Here is a 13,807-nt window from a genome sequence, read left to right on the forward strand (position 1 = left end):
CCTGTTTATAATATTATTTGTTTTATTCAAATAGAACATCATCTTTGGGTATCATATTAGAGTCGCTGTTTGCAGGGTCTTTTGGCACTCCACAGATAACATTTTACTTGGATTGGCTGGAATTATGTACTTTGGAATGTCCTCAATGATGGTTTAGTCAACAGCCTTTTACTACAATAATAATATCACGATATATTATTATTTATTATACTATTTCCTTACTGTGGCATATGGTAGTGTAGTAAGGGGAATATTATTTTACAAGCGTTACTTGTGGATCTTTTGGACTATATGGTTCAGCATTAGACATGGATACAGCAGAGACGAAGGTCGGCTATTAAGTTGAGTTAACAGTTTTTTATTATAACAACAATATTAGCAACATCTTAAGAATAGAATAAATTGATTAAACAGTATCAAACTTTTTTATGGTGGTTATATGTTAACGTTGGATGGTGACTATCATTTCACAAACATGCCAACTAATTAACCTGTGGATTACTTGGTTGAACAACATATATTGAAATAGTTGAGACGAAGGTCGGCTATTTAAATATTTATGTTTTAAGATTTTTCCAACTTTTTTGGTTGGAATTACTGAATATCAGGCATACTGACTGTGCTGATCTTCATGTGTTATTTGATAACAGTTTTGTGTCCCCAACTGCTATTTTACCATTGTCATTTATAGTAAGGTAAACAGATTTAGTTAAAGATATTTAGACTGTTTTGGGTACTTGCTTAAACTGTATGCTTGCATTGGGTTGTGCTACTTTATTGTGGACATTTCTAGTACATAGGTATTTTTTTATATATACTTTTTTGATAAAGCTATATATATATATTTTTTTGATTCGGATATCTGTGGTTTGTTTGATGGCCTTGCCATTATACAGGGACTCATAATAACACTCAGCCCTAACCATTATAAGATTGACTATAGTCATGGATCTATGTGGTATATTACAAGGGCTTTCGGCCGACAAAGATAATTTAGAAGTTCTTGGCTTAAATAGTAACTCAGGACACAATCCTAATAGTAATTTAGTGGATGGTCAATAAAGATGTGGTATAATTTTTTCTAAACTCAATAGACACATGAAAACATTACGTTCAAATGTTTGGCATTTGAAACTTTTCAAGGCCTACAAGATTAAAGACATTACACCAAGGGGACTTAGGGTCCGTTTACAACCCCTAGTTGCCAATATAGACACTGAATTATCTAGGGAATGGGCAGAGGCCCAGCATCAGTCTTCGATGCACTTTGTTGATTGTCTATCTAGATATTATGATAGAACCATACAAAGTCAACTAACAGAGATCCAAGCTTTGTGTGGTGAAGCTGAACAATTCAGCAAAGAGGGGTTTTATCCACAATACACTTCTGACCTTGCCAAAGATTTATCTTTATTAGAACAACAACTTATGAAACGTAAAATTCACAAGTTTAACAGAGACCTTATGGACTATGAGAAAGGTAAACCTTTTGTCAGTCAAAAAACAGTCAGATTCACTGATCATACCAACACTTATAATACCAGTAGAAAACGACCTAGGTCCATTTTGAGACATAAGAAGGTTACATCTGATGCAACTTCTGAGGATGACACATCATCTGCTACTGATGGTGAGGTTTCCTCACGTCAGGCATCCCCAGCTGCAAAAAGAAAACAACCACCCCCTTTAGATCTAAGGGTAGGAGGGGGGGCAGAAAGCACCGATCTAAATTTGGGGACTCCAACCTTACAGTGTCTGCTGCAACAGATGGTCAAATAACTGATAATGTTTTTAACATCTCATCCTTTGATCTCTCTCCTGTGCATACACGATTACTTAATAAAGGGCTGAATTTTGTTCCCAGTGCACCTGTCTCTGAAAATCATTTATTACAAGATGTAAATGACTTTTGTAGATTACTTAACCTCAAGTTATTTTTTGCAGATTCTGATACCACTCAAAGATCATCTGATTTTAGATTTGGTAAATCTTCCTTCATTCCACCAATGAATAAACATGTCTCGATATTTAGAGATTGTGTAATGAAGGATTTACATTCTTCCAATCTGTACATGTCTAAATCTAACAATCTTACCATAGCCGAAAGAAAGGCCCTGTCGGAACATAAGGATAATCATGACATAGTTATTACCATGGCTGACAAAGGTGGTGCCATTGTAGTCATGGATCATACAGCATATGTGGAAGAAGCCTTACGCCAATTATCACACTCCAGTTTTTATATGGAAATGATTATTGATCCTACTTCTACTTTTAAGGTAGAAATTGATTCTTTTTTGGATCTGGCAGTGGAACAAGGAATTATAACTGAACAGGTAGCTAAACAACTTAAGGTGGATGAACCAACTCCACAATATTTATATTTGCTACCCAAAATACATAAGGACCCTCTTCACCCTCCGGGTAGACCTATTGTGTCGGGTAGAGGCTCCTTAACTGAGCCACTGTCAGCTTTTCTTACATACCACCTAAAGCCATTATTAAAACAAATCAGATCACGCATAAAGGATACTACGGAATTTCTAAATATCATTAATGATTCTCAACTGGAGCCTAATTGGTGGCTTTGTACAATGGATGTGGCGTCTTTATACACCAGCATTCCTCATGATGTGGGCATTCTTGCAGTCTCTTATTGGTTATATAAATCGGATCTATATTCCACAGGCTTTAACAATTTTTTGATAAAAGTGACTGAAATTGCGTTACGCAAAAATATTTTTTACTTTAAAGGAAAAGCATACTGGCAAATCAAGGGTACCGCTATGGGGGCATCATTTGCACCCATATATGCAGATCTTTTTATGGGATATTATGAAGCAACATTTATATATGATGTCCAGCACAATATATACATTCAGGATCTAGATATCTGGCGCAGATATCTAGATGACTGTTGGATGGTGTGGCGTGGAGAATGGGACCAGTTGTCTGAGTTTGTTGCATATTTGAATAACAACTCTTTTGGGATTAAATTCACTGCTAATATTGAGCATGACAAGATCGTCTTTTTAGACGTAGTTACTAGACTTTCAGACAACACTTTAGCTACTTCGGTTCATCGAAAGTTTCCCGAATATAATACATTATTACATGCTAAGAGTTCCCACCCACGCCACATCATCTGTAATATCCCAAAATCTCAGTTCATGCGCATTAGACATATCTGTTCTTCAGAACAAGACTATTCTACTTGCAGCCTTGATTTGTCACAGAGATTCATCAATCGTGGTTACAACCAACACAATCTTTCTCTGACTATGGATGAAACTGAGAAGTTATGTACCTACCATAACGTTCCATGTTAGTTGTCTTCTCTCGCCTTCTTTCTTGCTTGATGGGTTCAGAGACGATCCTCGGCTCTGACTCGGCACTTGCTAAGCTTGAGAGTCACTTTTACCAGCTCGAGGCAGCCCCATATCCCATGATGCAAGGCGGTAAGTACCCAGATCTCGTTTGTTGTCTATAGGCAATAACACCTAGCATAAAAAACTTCCCAAAGGAAGAAAGAAGGAGAGAAAAGCCTGAAGGATGGTTTCGGAGGACCAGCACTGTATGGTCTTAAGAAAACATTCTTCCATGTAGAGAGAAAAGGTCTGTCCAGGCCAGGGGGAAGGAGGGAGGGTCGCAAGAAAGAAGGCGAGAGAAGACAACTAACATGGAACGTTATGGTAGGTACATAATTTCTCAATGTTAAGTTGTCAATCTCGCCTTCATTCTTGCTTGATGGGACCGCGTCCCTAGCACCTCTATCCTGGGTGGCTCAATGGAACAGACTCTTGAGAACTGTAGAGCCAAAACTGGCTCTGTCCCTGGAGGCCAAATCCAATTTGTAATGAGAAACAAAGGTATGAGGAGTGGCTCAAGTGGCTGCTGCACAAATAGTGTCTAATGGAAGTCTAGCTTGAAAAGCTGAGGAAGTGGCTAAGCTTCTGGTTGAATGCGCTTTAGGTTTCGAGCACAGCTGTTTTCCCCTGAGCTGATAAATTTCAGAGATGACAGAAGAAAGCCATCTAGATAAGGTCACTTTTGAGACAGGAAGGCCTTTTTTGTAATCAGCATAAGAAACAAAGAGTTGATTGGATTTTCTGAATTGTTTTGTTCTGTCCAAATAATATCTGAGTTGGCGGTGAACATCAAGATAATGTAACTTTTGTTCCGATCTGTTTGAGTAGTTTGGGAAAAATACAGGAAGATCAATAGCCTGATTCAAATTACTCTTTGAGGCGACCTTAGGCAAAAAGGTCGGATTAGTTCTCAATGATACTCTGTCTTTGTGGAAGACTAAATAGGGGGGGTGAACAGAGAGAGCATGAAGTTCAGATACCTTCCTAGCCGAAGTAATAGCAACCAGGAATAAAGTTTTCCATGAAAGAAATTTCAGGGAACAAGAAACAGCTGGCTCGAAGGGAGGAAGAATCAAGGATGTCAGCACTAAATTTAGGTCCCATTGAGGAGGAGGACTCCTGACTGGAGGTTTCAGGAGAAAAATTCCTTTTAAGAAGGCTCTACAAAGCCTGTGGGACATAATGTTGTGATCTGCGAACCCGACATGAAAGTTCGAGATAGCAGCCAACTGAACTTTGACCGTGGAGGAAGAGGAGCCCGCGTGAAAGATTTCCGCTAAGAAATCCAAAACTGCTTGTACTGGAGCAGTAAAGGGATCAATATTTTTGGCTTTTGCCCAATAAGAAAAACGTTTCCATTTGCTAGTATAAATCCTCCTAGTAGAGGATTTTAAGGAAGCTACTATGATGTCTCTAACAGGATTAGAGATCATAGGAAGCCTGGCTAAGGAAGGAAGTGGAGCAACCATGCTGTGAGGTTGAGAGAAGGGATAGACTGGTGCAGCTGACCCGATTGGTGAATCAGAAGGTCTGGCACTGGGTCCAGATGCCACGGCTGCACCAAAAGGTGACGATGTAGGAACGGAAACCAAATCTGTCGAGGCCAATAGGGAGCAATGGGAATCATTTTGGCTCTCAAAACGGTGGCTTTCTGGAGTACTTGTGGAATCAGAGGAAAAGGAGGAAAGGCATAAAGAAGTCCCTGGGGCCAATCCTGGGTTAGAGCGTCTCTGGGGGGATGGCCTGGCAGTGGGAAGAGAGAGTAGAAGTCTGGGCATTTGCTGTTTTGGGGAGTAGCAAAAAGATTGCAACATGGGCGGCCCCATTCTAGAAAAATCTCCTCCACTATAGATTGTTTGAGAGACCACTCGTGAGGCATGAGAATAGCTCTGCTCAATCTGCCCGCTAAAATGCTGGTTTTCCCAGGGATATGCGTTGCTACCAGAAACCGATGAGAGGAGATCGCCCATTGCCAAAGTCTGAGAGCTTCTCGACACAAGGGGTAGGACTTGGTTCCGCCCTGTTTGTTGATATACCATACTACAGACATGTTGTCTGTGTGGACTGCAATTGTCCCCAAGGGAAGAAAGTCGTTGAGGGCTTGCAACGTTAAAAGCACTGCTCTCATCTCTAGGACATTTATGCGCAGGTGGTATTTGAACGGTTGCCACGTCCCATGAACCACCCTGCCCTGATAATGACCCCCCCACCCGATCAGGGAGGCGTCCGTAGTGACAGTGGCTACCGGGGCTGGGGGTACAAAGGGTCTGCCTTGGTGAACCTGGGGAGAAGTAATCCACCATGAAAGATGATTCCTGCAAATCTGTGTCACCAGTATTTGGTGACGCATTGGAAGTTGTTGGTAAGACCATTGAGTGAACAACATCCACTGAAGCAGGCGCATATAGAAGTGGGCCAGGGGAAGAAGGGTAATGGCCGCAGCCATGAGGCCCAACACCTTTAGAACCATTCTGGCTTGTACTTTCTTGCTGGCTAGGATGATTCTCACGTGACTTTGAATGTCTGAGATTCTTTGATCTGTGAGGGTAGCTGACATCCGAACAGTGTTTAAGTTTGCGCCTATGAAAGTAATAGACTGGCAGGGCAATAAGGAGGATTTTTCGTAGTTGATCGAAATTCCCAATTGAGTGCAAAGATTTATTGTGTAATCCCTGGCTTGAAGAAGTTGATGCCTGGTGGTGGCTGAAAGGAGCCAGTCGTCGAGATACGGAAACACCTGGAATCCTTGACGTCTCAGGTGAGCCGTGACCACTGCCATACATTTGGTGAACACTCTGGGGGCTGTAGTGAGACCAAAGGGCAGGGCTCTGAATTGGAAGTGACTGGACCCCAGCCGAAAGCGGAGAAACCTTCTGGAGCGCCTGTGAATTTTTATGTGATAGTACGCATCCTGAAGATCTATTGAGCACATCCAGTTGTCCTTCTCTAGGAAGGGCAGAATTGACTGAAGTGTGACCATTCGGAATCTTGTCTTTCTCACAGACTTGTTGGGTCTGCTGAGATCCAATATTGGTCTCCAGTCTCCCGTCTTTTTGGGGACCAAAAAGAACCTTGAGTAGATTCCGGGCTCTGAATGGTCTGTTGTAACTGGCTGAATGGCTCTTTTTTGTAGAAGTTTTAATACTTTTAACTCTGCAATTTCCCTTAGACCGGGTGGTACATCTGGAAGGGAATTTGAGTGAGAGAAGGGACTTTCCTCGAAAGGAATTTTGTAACCCTCGGATATGATCGACTGTACCCATCTGTCTTGAGTGAGGGAACGCCAGGCTTCTGGGTACAGCGATAGTCTTCCCCCGACTGCCTCCAAGGATGGACAGTCGGGCAACATCTCAGGGATGCTGAAAGGGCTTGTCAGAGAGAGGCTCTCTGCTTCCCTGGTTTTGTGGACCCCTCTGCCTCTAGAGCGCGTCTGTTATTGTTACCCCCTCTGCCTCTAGGGGTAAACTGACCACGTGTATCCGGCGTGACTCCTTGGGATTTGCGGAACCACATTTTGCCACCCTTCTGTCCTTTAGGGTAAGGTCTAGAAGGAGTGGAAAAACGGACCCCTACGGCAGAAAGAGTCTTGCCATCCTGCTCACACCTGGTCAATGTCTCCTTCACTTGAGGGCCAAACAAAGCTGACCCATCAAAGGGAGAGTTTGTGAAGGACGCCTTAAAGGGATCTGCAAAGTTACAGAGCTGCATCCAGGCTTGGCGTCTAAGAGTCACACCTGTACCTGCGGCCCTACTCGCTCCATCTGCTGCATATGATATCAGTCGCATGGAGGAGTTAGCAATAGAATTAAGTGTTCCTAGCTGCAAAGCAATTTTTTCTTGAGCCCCTGCAGCTGTGGGATCCTGTACTACTTCACCTAGCTCCTTAAGGATGTCCCTTTGGAGTCTGGTGAAGTGACATAAGTAGTTCAGCGAGCGCATAGCAAAGGTCGCTGAAGAGAACATCCACTTACCATACCTATCCATGGTCCTAGAGTCCTTATTAGGAGGATGGACAGGTACGGAAGGATCTGCAAGTTCCTTCTTAGTGGCAGCCGCCACCACCTTGGCATCAGCAGGGACACCTTTCGTAAGGAATTGCTTATCCGAAGGGGCAGTAATAAATTTAGACGGCCTCCTAGGAACTGGCTCTACAGAGTCAGGAGCAGCCCAAGCCTTTCGAGCAATAACCTGCATAAGGGGGTCGAAGGCGGAGACACCCAGGAGGTGGAGGGCCGAGATCCAAACGCCTCTAGGTATACCGACTCATCCTCAGAGGGATTATTGGAGGGCCAGTTTCCCCTCTGTTTAAGGAGTTCTAGGATGTCTGAAAAGGAGACATCCTCAGAGGGGGATCTTGGGGATCCCTCAGACTCATCTAAGTCGGTATCTGAAGTGATAGACTCAGGGGAGTCTACGTGTTTCCTCTTACAAGTCCTCTTGCACGGAGGATCCCCTGACTGATCAGGAGAATCCTCGGAAGAGGGGGTTCTTCCCAGTGGGGAAACCTGAGGCGGAGGATCTCTGGGTCCGGGAGCAAGAGAGATGGCAGAGATATCGACAGGCACCGTAGAGGGAGGAGCTAAGGGAACAGACTGCTGGCTGAGTCCAGTAGCCAGCACACTCTTCATCACCTTGAAGGCTCCCCTCCCAGGGAGGTCCGAGAGAACCCGTTCCGAAGAAACCGGAACTCCAGGGCCCACCGAAAGGGAAGGCTCCGAGGCAGATGTCGGAGCCGAGCTCACCAAGGCCGAGGCTCCAAGGGGAAGAGTGGGGTCGGACAAGGGTCCGATGCCACTCACCCCCTCAGAGGAGACCAGGGAAGCCCGACCACCGAATCCCTCTAAGGAAGGTCTCGAAGAGGAGATAAGAGTAGATGCTGAGGGAGCAGAAGGGGGGGGTATCTGCCCCTCAGCCATAGCAGAAACTATTCCCGAAGACTCCAGCTCCAAACTCTGAGGTAGAGTCGAAGGAGGAACTGCAGTAGGGTGTGGACTAATAGTCGTCTGTTGAGACGGACTATGTAGCATCTGGGCCAGTGCCTGTGATTTCAAAAATCTACTGACCACCCTCTCTAAATCATGGTCAGAAAGCCTGGATGACCTAGATGATCGGCTCCGATGGCTCCGTTCCGAGAGGAGAGGTGAGGCCGGAGCCGAGAGTATCGGTTCCAAGGAAGGGGACCTGGACCTCTTCCTCGAAGGAACCATCGGAGCCGACGAAACCATCGATGCAGTCAGAGCCGAGGACTTTTTGGCACCGACAGAAGGTCTCGATGCATTGGCTACGGCCAGAGCCGATACAGACATAAAAGTAAGGGTGTCGGAGCCGGTCGGCGCCGACACCGAAGCCTGAGCCACATGGTGGTCGGAACCAGTCGGAGCCGACACCGATGTGACTGAACCAGTATCGGCACCGATAGCCATCGGTGCCGAAGGTTTATGCAAACCAGGATCGGCTCCAGCCGGAGCCGATCTCGACTCAGAAAGAGTCGGAACCGAGGCCGCAGGCTTAGACACAGAAGCCTGGGTCTTGGAAGACTTGGAAGTCTTACTCGGAGCCGACTTAGCCGGAGAGCCCTCCGGTTTAAGAAGACCCCTTAAAATTAATTTGTTTCTCCTCTCCTGCACGACTCTCTGGCTAAAGGAATGACAAATCGCACAGGAGTCCTGCAGGTGGAGAGGTCCCAGGCAGTATAGGCAAGAAGTGTGACCGTCTGTCAGAGACATCTTCTGACAGCACGAGTCACACTTCTTAAAGCCTGAGACCCTTTCCTTGGACATGGTTGCAGAAAACACACACAACACAGTCCCAAAGAACAAGTTATCCCAAAAAAAATATAGATAACTAACCTCTCACACACACACACACCCTAACAAGGGGGGAGATGGGAGGGGAGAAGGCCTGACTAAAAAAATTAAGGAGTGAGGGAAATTTTAGTCAGAAAAGGGCTTAATATGAACTAAAAATGTTAAATATAAAGTTTTAAAGTGAAAAAGGGGCAAAAATAGTATTATATAAAACACTTACCAGGAGCTGGTAAAAGGAGGACCTCATCAGCGAAGCGGCAAACGAGATCTGGGTACTTACCGCCTTGCATCATGGGATATGGGGCTGCCTCGAGCTGGTAAAAGTGACTCTCGAGCTTAGCAAGTGCCGAGTCGGAGCCGAGGATCGGCTCCAAACCCATCAAGCAAGAATGAAGGCGAGATTGACAACTTAACATCAATAGTTTGACACGTACAGGGTTATTAGAATATAAATCAAAGGATAGGGTATCTTCTGAACAATTTTTTGATCAATCTTTGAGGTTAGTAACGACCTATGGGACTAATACTGACAGGTTTAGAGATATTATTAATCAACATTGGGGTATTCTGCAATCACATGATTTTTTGAATCATATCTTACCTGAACAATGTTTGTTCTCATATCGTAGAGGATGTAACATTAATTCATACCTCATCCATTACAAGAGATATATTCCTATTATTCCACATCAAACAACTTTATTTGGGGACATACTAGTGTGTTGTTTCCCATGCGGCCATTGTACTGCTTGTCAACATCTATCTAAAACAATTGAATTCACAAGCAAGAACACCTCTAAGGTGTTCAATATTAGAATTTTTGCAAATTGCAGTTCAGATTGGGTGGTTTACTTAGCAACGTGCACTTGCTCTGCCTTTTATATAGGCCAGACATCTAGGCCTGTAAAATTTATAATAGGGGAGCATATGAGTGCTATTAGGAACAAACGCTTAACTAATGCATTGTATAAACATACTATTGATCACCCATCTGCAGCATTCAAATTTGTTATTATCGATAGGATAGCATTACACAGGAATTTTAAAGCAGGATGGCACAGTAAACTTAATCATATGGAGAACATGTGGATTATTATATTAGGGGGCCTGTTCAGGCCTGGATTAAATGAATCAGAATAAAGATTATTATACTATATATAGTTCAGTTTGGTTTTGTATTTTTGTATTTTTGAATTAATAGACTGAAATTGATTTATCACATATCACATATATCTTCATATATATTGTATGTATAATTTTTAATTTCTATGTATATAATTTATATATCCTATATTTATATACATATTTACAATATTCTATTCTGATATATCAGTTGGATATCATGGTATGAGATGTTTATTTGCAGTTGTTTTCATCCTTCTATACAAAGTCATTTTCTATATAAATGTTACTTTATATAAGTTCATCTCTTATATAAATGTCACCTTATAATTTTTTATTTAGGCTAACTACTGTGGTGGTATGTGATGTATGTCCCTTTAAGGGCTTTACACTATATATAAGCCGGATATGGCGGAGACATTTTCAAATTGATTTTTGGAGCATTGAAAAAAGCTGCTTTAAGCCAAAACCGGTTTGCTTTTGTAATGGCTTAATAGCCATTACATTTGGTTTATACTTGTCTTCAATAAATGGAAGTTTGAGCAATCCCTTACGTGCTGGTTCATTTTTGTGGATGTATATGGTTATCGAGACCGTGCACGTTGTCTTTCGTGCGTGAACCCTTTTGACTTTATAATTCAGGCAGAAAGCCAGGAAAATCATCCAGGTATGGGTATATCTGAATATTTATTTGCCTGCAAAATGCAATGACTGGAGCTAGGCACTTTGTGAATACCCTGGGTGCAGTAGATAAGCCAAAGGGCAGTGCAGAGAACTGATAGTGCATGTAGCCTGCTTTGAAGCATAGGTATCTTCTGCAAGATTCCCTGATTGGGATGTGCAGGTAGGCTTACTTTAAATCCAGTGTTGCCAACCAGGCTTCCTTGCCTAGCATAAGAAGTAACTGGTGAAGAGTTAGCATCTTGAATTTTGGAATCACCAGAAAGGTGTTTAAGGTAGAAAGGTCCAGGATAGGACACCATGCATTGTCTTTTCTGGGTACAAGGAAAAGTCTTGAGTAAAAACCTTGTCCCTTTTTCTCGTCTGGTACAGTCTGAATAGCCTTTATGCTTAAGAGAGAGAGTACATGCTTTTGAGCCTCTGCCCACTGATTTGGGGGTAAATCTGGCCAACTGTTTGGGGTTGGTAACATGTGGAATCTGTATCCTTGGGAAACCAAATTTAAAATGCATTTGTCCTGGGTAATGAGTTCCCAGTTTTTTGCCTGCAGAGCAATCTTTCCCCCTAAAGGAGCAGTCAGTTGAGAAATGCTTGGAAGTTTTAAAATTAAGTCATTGAGACAGTTTACCATAGGGGGGGAAGTCTTACTACTCCCTGATTTGGAAGTGGGAGCCCCCCACTGCTTAGTCCTGTGCATACCCTGGGACTGAAGCCTGGATTTTCTGCTGGTTCTGGGTTTGGACTGAGTAGGCCTGGAAGAGGCAGGAAAGTACCAATTCTTAGAGGGCTAATGCCTACTAAATCTTGGAGGCTGTACTTGTAGGAAATCTTTAACAGTTTGCATAGATTTAGCTTTTTCCTCCATCTTTTTAAGAACTTCTGTTTTGTTGCCAAACAGGTGGTCCTGATTTAAGGGAGCATCCAGCAATTTTGCTTCAACATGATCTGGCAAGGATTGCTCCTTAAGCCAAGCATGCCTTCTAAGTACAGACCCATTGACAGCAGCCCTGCAAGATGTCTCTAGAGAATCAAAACCACACTGCAAAGGATGTTTTCCAACCTGTTCAGCAGAATGCATTAAATCCTGTAAATTCTTTTCAGCACAATCAGGAATCAACATCATTTTTTGTTTAAGCAATCCAATAATATGCTGCTGATACTTTAACATATGAAACTGGCAATTTAAGGCCCTAATGGCCAAGGTTGCAGAAGTGTATACCTTCTTACTCCACCTATCCAGCGCCCTGGAGTCTCTATCAGAGGGGGTAGGATTTTTGGCAGTAGTGGCCTTAATGCCCTTGGGTCCCTGTGAAATGGACTCAGGATCCGCAGTAGGATTTTTAAAAAGGAACTTGTGAGAATTAGGAACCCTGTAATATCTATCCGGCAAGGGGTAAAGAAGTCAGGGGCCAAGCTAGATTCCGAAAAGACATCATCAACAATGTCTAGTAAAGGAGGGATAGCTAAAGGCCTGTGCTGGGGCAGGAGTAAGAAATCCCTAAGCCTCTTTTTAGTATCAGAGTAATCCTGGCTGTCACAATGAAAATGCTCCCTAAGAGTATGCAAGGTTTCACCAAAAGAGAAATCCTCTGGGGGGAGGAGCAGAGGGAATAGAGTCCTCTGCATCAGAATCCTCATAAGTAGACAAGGGTAAATCCTGGTCATCAGAGGAAACAGAAATTTCAGAATCCTGGTCAGAAGTATCATAAGCAAATTTAGTCTTGGTCTCTTACAGGGGGAAGGCTGGTTTCCCCTGATTAAAGTAATAAGGTCTTCAGCCATTCTTATTTGTCTTTTAGGCACAGAGGCATGACCATGCGGTCTGGGCATCGTTTTTTTAGGCATGGTTCGAGTTTTACACCTTGAAGAAGAAGATGGTGTCGGTTTAGTATGCAAGTCAGTAGGCCTGAATACACCCTCAGAAGCTGGTGCCTGTACAGCGGCTCTGGACCCATCCAAGGTAGAGACATCCACAGGTTCCACAGTTGAAGCATCTCACTGCATACCGGACTCCGAATGGGTCTCAGTAGATGCCTGCGAATCTGATGTGGTGGGTATCAGGGGCTGCGAAAGCTCCTCACTGTGTACTGGCGAACTGGCGACTGGCTTAGGAGAAGCATCTTTAGCAGCTTTGGACCGAGGCGGCCTGTCTCTGTCTTTATCTTTGCGTTTTTCGGAACGTCGGTAGTTGGATGGCTTACCGAAGATATACTCTGGATAACTGAACCGAGTACCAAAATATTTAGAAGCGAAAATATACAGACGACGAATAGTTCGTTGCTTAAATAAGATACAAAACCGACAGCGAGGTATGTCGTGGTCAGGGCCTAGGCAAGGAATACAGTACGAATGAAAATCTTTATGAGGTATTTGCTTTCCACAAGTAATACAATTATTGACTTTTACTGACATCGGTTTAGAGCAAGAAAAAGTTTCTCCAATGGTGTACTTAGCTTTAGTTGAAGACTGCAGTTCTGAAACTCGAAAAGAACATTTCTGGAGTCGGCAGACCGGCACTTGCAAACTGCTTCTGCTTCGGGCACCGCATGGCAAGAAAGACTGATGTAATGGTGTTGGCGGCATGTTTTATACCCCTACCTGACATCACAGAAGATGAGACAGTAACTGACACAGGATCCAAGACTTTGATAATCAGGCTGACTGAGGGCTACTATTTCGACTGTGGTTCTTAGAAAACTCAAAAGGAGGGGGCATTTTGACCATCTTAGGCTTGGATTCTACATCCATGGATGTACACCCCAGCATCTGGTTACAACTTGCTGCTGCTCTCTCATACTGAGTCTCACAGTTCTTGCCTTATACACATTC

At 43.4% G+C, this 13,807-nt stretch overlaps 1 protein-coding gene across 1 annotated transcript in view; it reads right to left on the bottom strand.

The window, feature by feature from the left end:
• The window catches only part of LOC122792959 (germinal-center associated nuclear protein-like), a 789,847-nt gene that overhangs the window by 82,906 nt on the left and 693,134 nt on the right, over nt 1–13,807 (bottom strand). The gene's annotated exons all lie outside the window — the stretch shown is intronic.

This window comes from Protopterus annectens, chromosome 2.part0, assembly GCF_019279795.1.
Source record: "Protopterus annectens isolate FY-2018-M chromosome 2.part0, PAN1.0, whole genome shotgun sequence".
Lineage (NCBI taxonomy): Eukaryota > Metazoa > Chordata > Ceratodontiformes > Protopteridae > Protopterus > Protopterus annectens.